The following is a 5,860-nucleotide window of genomic DNA, read 5'->3' on the forward strand; positions in this document are numbered from 1 at the left end:
CAACAATTAATTTCACCAAATAGCTATGATCCAGGTCTCCGAATTTCAGGTCAGGCAGACTTGCACAAACCTAAGAAGATCATCTGCCTTCTGTGAGAACACAGAATGTAGGTCACAATTGTGCTGGTGTCAGGAAAGAACAAGTTGACTTCTCACATATGTCTCATTATCACACATGGACAGCTCAGCTCTGAAATCAGTCACGCTCTCACCTACAGAAATCATTCACTGTGCCAAAGGGGGCACTTTCGTGCGGCAGGTTGGGTAACCTTGCTCTATCTTACCAAGTAAATTTTGTGACTTGAAAAGTTTGTATTGGAGATAATAGCAGGGCAACAGCATGGAAGTCAGAAGAAACAGAAGGTCTTCAGGAAATAATCAGTAATCAAGTTGGCCAGGAGACCCAGTAATTCTCAAACGTTTCTGTCCAAATAGCCTCTATAGAGAAAAGATAAATTTGAGGGCCGGGCGCAGTGGCTCACGCCTGTAATCCCAGCACTTTGGAAGGCCGAGGTGGGCGGATCACAAGATCAAGAGATCGAGACCATCCTGGCCAACATGGTGAAACCCCATCTCTACTAAAAATACAAAAATTAGCTGGGCGTGGCGGCATGCACCTGTAGTCCCAGCGGAGGCTGAGGCAGGAGAATGGCTTGAACCCGGGAGGCGGAGGTTGCAGTGAGCCAAGATTGTGCCACTGCACTCCAGCCTAGTGCCTGGCGACAGAGTGAAACTCTGTCTCACAAAAAAATAAATAAATAAATAAATTTGAATGTCCCACTTGCCAAGGAATGTAGGCATTTGGCCCCATGTCCCCACTTAGTCTGTTTTATCTTTTTTTTTTTTTTAGACAGGGTCTTACTCTGTTACCCAGTTTGGAATGGTTCTCTGCAGCCTCAGCCTCCTGGGTTCAAGCAATCCTTGCAGCTCAGTCTTTCGAGTAACGAATACTAAGGTGCGCACCATCAAGTTTGGCTAATTTTTTTTTTTTTTTTATAGTGATGGGAGTCTCTTTATATTGCCCAGGTTAGTCTTGAACTCCTGGGCTTCAGCAATCATCCTGCCTCAGCCTCCCCAAGTGCTGGGATTACAGGCATGAGCCACCGCATCCTGCTTGTTTTATCTTTAAAAAGGATGTAAGGCCGGGCGCGGTGGCTCAAGCCTGTAATCCCAGCACTTTGGGAGGCCGAGGCAGGTGGATCACGAGGTCAAGAGATCCAGACCATCCTGGTCAACATGGTGAAACCCCGTCTCTACTACAAATACAGAAATTCAGCTGGGCATGGTGGCGTGTGCCTGTAATCCCAGCTACTCAGGAGGCTGAGGCAGGAGAATTGCCTGAACCCAGGAGGCGGAGGTTGCGGTGAGCCGAGATCGCGCCATTGCACTCCAGCCTGGGTAACAAGAGCGAAACTCCGTCTCAAAATAAAAAAAAAAAAAAAAAAAGGATGTAAATCAGCTGGGTATGGTGGCTCGCACCTGTAATCCCAGCACTTGGGAGGATGAGGCAGGCATATCATGAGGTCAGGAGTTCAAGACCAGCCTGGCCAACATAATGAAACCCCATTTCTACTAAAAATACAAAAATTAGCTGTGTGTGGTGGCACACGCCTGTAGTCCCAGCTACTCAGGAAGCTGAGGCAGGAGAATTGCCTGTACCTGAGAGGTAGGGGTTGCAGTGAGCCAAGACCAAGCCGTTGCACTCCAGTCTGGGTGACAGAATGAGACTCCATCTCAAAAAAAAAGAAAAGGATGTAAATTTTGCATTCTAGCCTATCATATCAATGATACTATAAAGAAGTGTTTAAAGGTCTATCATTAGACGACAATACAAGCTTCCTACTTCTATTCTTGATTAATAGCCTTTCTAGGGAAAAATGGATTCTTGTTGATTTTACTGACTCATACATATGACCAAGCCTTTTTTTAATGTTTTATTTATTTATTAATTATGAGACAGAGTCTTGCTCTGTTGCCCAGATTGGAGTGCAGTGGTGCAATCTTGGCTCACTGCAGCATCTGACTCCTGGGTTCAAGCAATTCTCCTGCCTCAGCCTCCCAAATAGCTGGGATTGCAGGCACCCACCACCATGCCTGGCTAATTTTTTTGTATTTTTTAGTAGAAACAGGTTTTTGCCATGTTGTCGAGGGTGGCCTCAAACTCCTGACCTCAGGCGATCCACCCGCCTTGGCCTCCCAAAGTGCTGAGATTACAGGCATAAGCCACCACACCCAGCCTGCCTTTTACATAAATGTATATTTTTTCAAACTTTATGAAAGTTATCATAAACATAAGAATGTATGCAACATAAACTTATGTTTTAAAGATTAGTAAAAGGACCAAGTTTCTTACTATGTCTTCTCACAAGACTTTCAGGATCAAGTAATTGCTGGCCAAGAAACAATAGCAAAACTGTCTCATTCCCCAGTGGATTTGAACGAAAACTGGTAATAAAATCAGGTACAATACCAAGAGGAGACATTGGAGAAGAACCAAGCTGGGTCTGTAAGGACTTGCACAGGGGATGGCACACATACTTATTCTGTGTCAAAGTCACGATCATCTGACCATATGAAGCTGAAAATGTCACCACTATCTGGACAGTTGAACATATTTAATTGCAAAAATTAATATTGATGAATATGCTCTGCACTACCAGGCTGGTTCAGTAATAAATATGTAAAACCTTTAGTTTGAAAAAAAAAAAGAGAGTGGCAATAAACTGAACACTAAATAACTACCACTCAATTTAAGAAACAGAACAGGGCCGGGCGCGGTGGCTCAAGCCTGTAATCCCAGCACTTTGGGAGGCCGAGGCGGGTGGATCACGAGGTCAAGAGATCGAGACCATCCTGGTCAACATGGTGAAACCCCGTCTCTACTAAAAATACAAAAAATTAGCTGGGCATGGTGGCGCATGCCTGTAATCCCAGCTACTCAGGAGGCTGAGGCAGGAGAATTGCCTGAACCCAGGAGGCGGAGGTTGCGGTGAGCCGAGATCGCGCCATTGCACTCCAGCCTGGGTAACAAGAGCGAAACTCCATCTCAAAAAAAAAAAAAGAAACAGAACATTCCAGGCTGGGTGCTGCCGCTCCTGCCTGTAATCCCAGCACTTTAGGAGGCTGAAGTGGGCGGATCACCTGAGGCCAGGAGTTCAAGGCTAGCCTGGCCAATATGGCGAAACCCTGTCTCCACTTTGTAAAAATACAAAACCTTATCCAGGCGTGGTGGCGGGTGTCTGTAATCCCACCTACTCCAGAGGCTGTGGCAGGAGACTCTCTGGAACCCGGGAGGCAGAGTAGCAGTGAGCTAACATTGCACCATTGCATTCCAGACTGGGCAACAGAGAGAGATTCTGTCTCACAAAAAGAAAGAAACAGAACATTCTAGAACCTTAACGCTCCAAGTACATCTCTTCCTGATTGTTTCTCCTGCCTGTTCCCCCTTCCTCAAACCACTGTCTCAAATTTAAGGTTAATTATTCCTTTGTTTTTCTCTATTGTTTACTAGTTTTACCACAAATGTAACTATTCCTAAACAATATAACATAAAATAGTATAAATAGCTCTGTTCATATACATTTTTTTGAGACAGAGTTTCGCTTTTGTTGTGCCGGCTGGAGTGCAATGGCACGATCTCAGCCCACTGCAACCTCCACCTCCCAGGTTCAAGTGATTCTCCTACCTCAGCCTCCCAAGTAGCTGGGATGACAGGCATGTGCCACCATGCCAGGCTAATTTTTTGTATTTTTAGTAGAGATGGGGTTTCTCCATGTTGGTCAGGCTGGTCTTGAACTCCTGACCTCAGGTGATCCACCTGCCTTGGCCTCCCAAAGTGCTGAGGTTACAGGCATGAACCACCATGCCCAACCCCATATTTTTAAATTCATCCAGTGATTCTGAACATTTCAGTTTTTTGTAATTACAAAGTGTTTCTGTGTTATTCTAGTGTCGCTGGACATCTTGGCGGTTTTCAGTTTTTTATAATTACAGAGTTGTGTCTCCAAACACATATGAAAAAGAATTTCTTTTTTTTGTTTGTTTTTTTGTTTTTTTGGTTTTTTTTGGACACGGAGTTTCGCTCTTGTTACCCAGGCTGGAGTGCAACGGCGCGATCTCGGCTCACCGCAACCTCTGCCTCCTGGGTTCAGGCAATTCTCCTGCCTCAACCTCCTGAGTAGCTGGGATTACAGGCACGCGCCACCATGCCCAGCTAATTTTTTGTAGTTTTAGTAGAGACGGGGTTTCACCATGTTGACCAGGATGGTCTCGATCTCTTGACCTCGTGATCCACCGGCCTCGGCCTCCCAAAGTGCTGGGATTACAGGCTTGAGCCACCGCACCTGGCCCCTGAAAAAGAATTTCCTTAGGGAAAATACCCAGGTGTGAAATTATAAGTCATAGGGTATGTAAATCTTCAGCTTTAGCAAATAGTGCCTGTGGCAGATTGTGTTTTTGAGAGATGGCCACTCAGCCATGCATGGTGGCACACACATAGTCGTGTAGTCCCACTTACTCAGGAGGCGGAGGCAGGAGGATTGACTGAGCCCAGACATTCCAGGTTGCCGTGAGCCATCATCACAGCACCACACTCCAGCCTGAGCAACAGAGAAAGAGACTCTGTCTCCAAAAAAACGAAAGAAAGATGGCCACAAAAAGTAACTTTTTTTTCCTTCTTTTTTGTTCTGTCCCTCTAGAGAAGAAAAAGTAACTTTCATCTCACATGGACTTTTTACAATGTGACTTTGACACACCTCCCATTAAGAGTCTATATCCCTTTCCTTTAATAGGGGATGGGATTTTGCAACTGTTTCAACCAATAGAATATAGCTGAAGTTATACCATGTGACTTTCAAGGCTAGTTCATAAAAGGCCTCGCAGCTTCTACTTTGTTACATCAAATACTTTCTCTTAAAAGATCTTGGCTGTGTTACAGCTCTTTTAGAATTTGTCTAGCAGGCTCTCCGGTTTTTGCCAGAAAGCCCCTCAAAAAAAAAAAAAAAAAAAAGATCTTGGCTGTATTGTAAACACTGTAGCAGCCTTGTAAGTACTCTGAGGCCCCATATTATGAGTTCAGCCTAGCCCATGTTGAGAGGTCACCCATAGGGACCCAGAGACAACGTGAAGATAGACCTTAGCCAGCTGGACGCAGTGGCTCACACTGCAATCACAACACTTTGGGAGGCCGAGGTGGGAGGATCACATGACCCCAGGAGTTTGAGATCAGCCTGAAAAACATAGGGAGACGTCGTCTCTTAAAAAAAAAAAAAAAGACAGATGCTAGTGAATTCCTAGCTGCTCCAAGTCCCAGATGTCCTATTGTAACTAAAGGAGATTATAGAACTGTCCAGCCAAGTCCTTTCCGATTTGCTGACCTACAGAACATGTGGTGTGTTATTTTAAGTCACTAAGTTTTAGGTGGTTTGTATACAGCTGCAGAACTATAGAACAATACCAAATTGTCTTCCACAGTGTTTACCAACTTTCACTAGCAGTGAAGGGAGCACCTGTTATTCTACATCTTCACCTCTTACTAGTTTAGGCCTGTGTGGTACACATGACAGGAAATATGACTGGTTTTACTTTGAATTTCCCTTATATCCAGTGACTTTGAGCACTTTCATATATTTAGTGATGCTTTCTTTGTGTTTTTTCTTTCACACCGTTATATATTTTACAAATACTTCTTTTAGATCTTCACTTGCCTCTTTCACTCTTTTTATAGTGTATTTTGATAAACAGCAGGTAACAATATCTTCCTTTATGGTTTGAGTTTTTCTGTCTTAAATCCTTTCACCGTGAGATCACAAAGAAGGTCTCCTATAATTTATTTAAGAAGTTTTAAAGTTTTACTTTCACA

General features: G+C 44.2%; 1 non-coding gene across 1 annotated transcript; it reads left to right on the forward strand.

Annotated features, from left to right (window-relative positions):
• Positions 1 to 4,925: 4,925 nt before the first annotated feature.
• LOC116560352 lies at positions 4,926 to 4,987 on the forward strand. The gene has a single exon (XR_004272933.1). It is a non-coding gene; the product is annotated as a U7 small nuclear RNA (small nuclear RNA).
• The last annotated feature ends 873 nt before the right edge of the window (positions 4,988 to 5,860 follow it).

This window comes from Sapajus apella, unplaced genomic scaffold (assembly GCF_009761245.1).
Source record: "Sapajus apella isolate SASKATOON/1434 unplaced genomic scaffold, GSC_monkey_1.0 scaffold25, whole genome shotgun sequence".
NCBI lineage: Eukaryota > Metazoa > Chordata > Mammalia > Primates > Cebidae > Sapajus > Sapajus apella.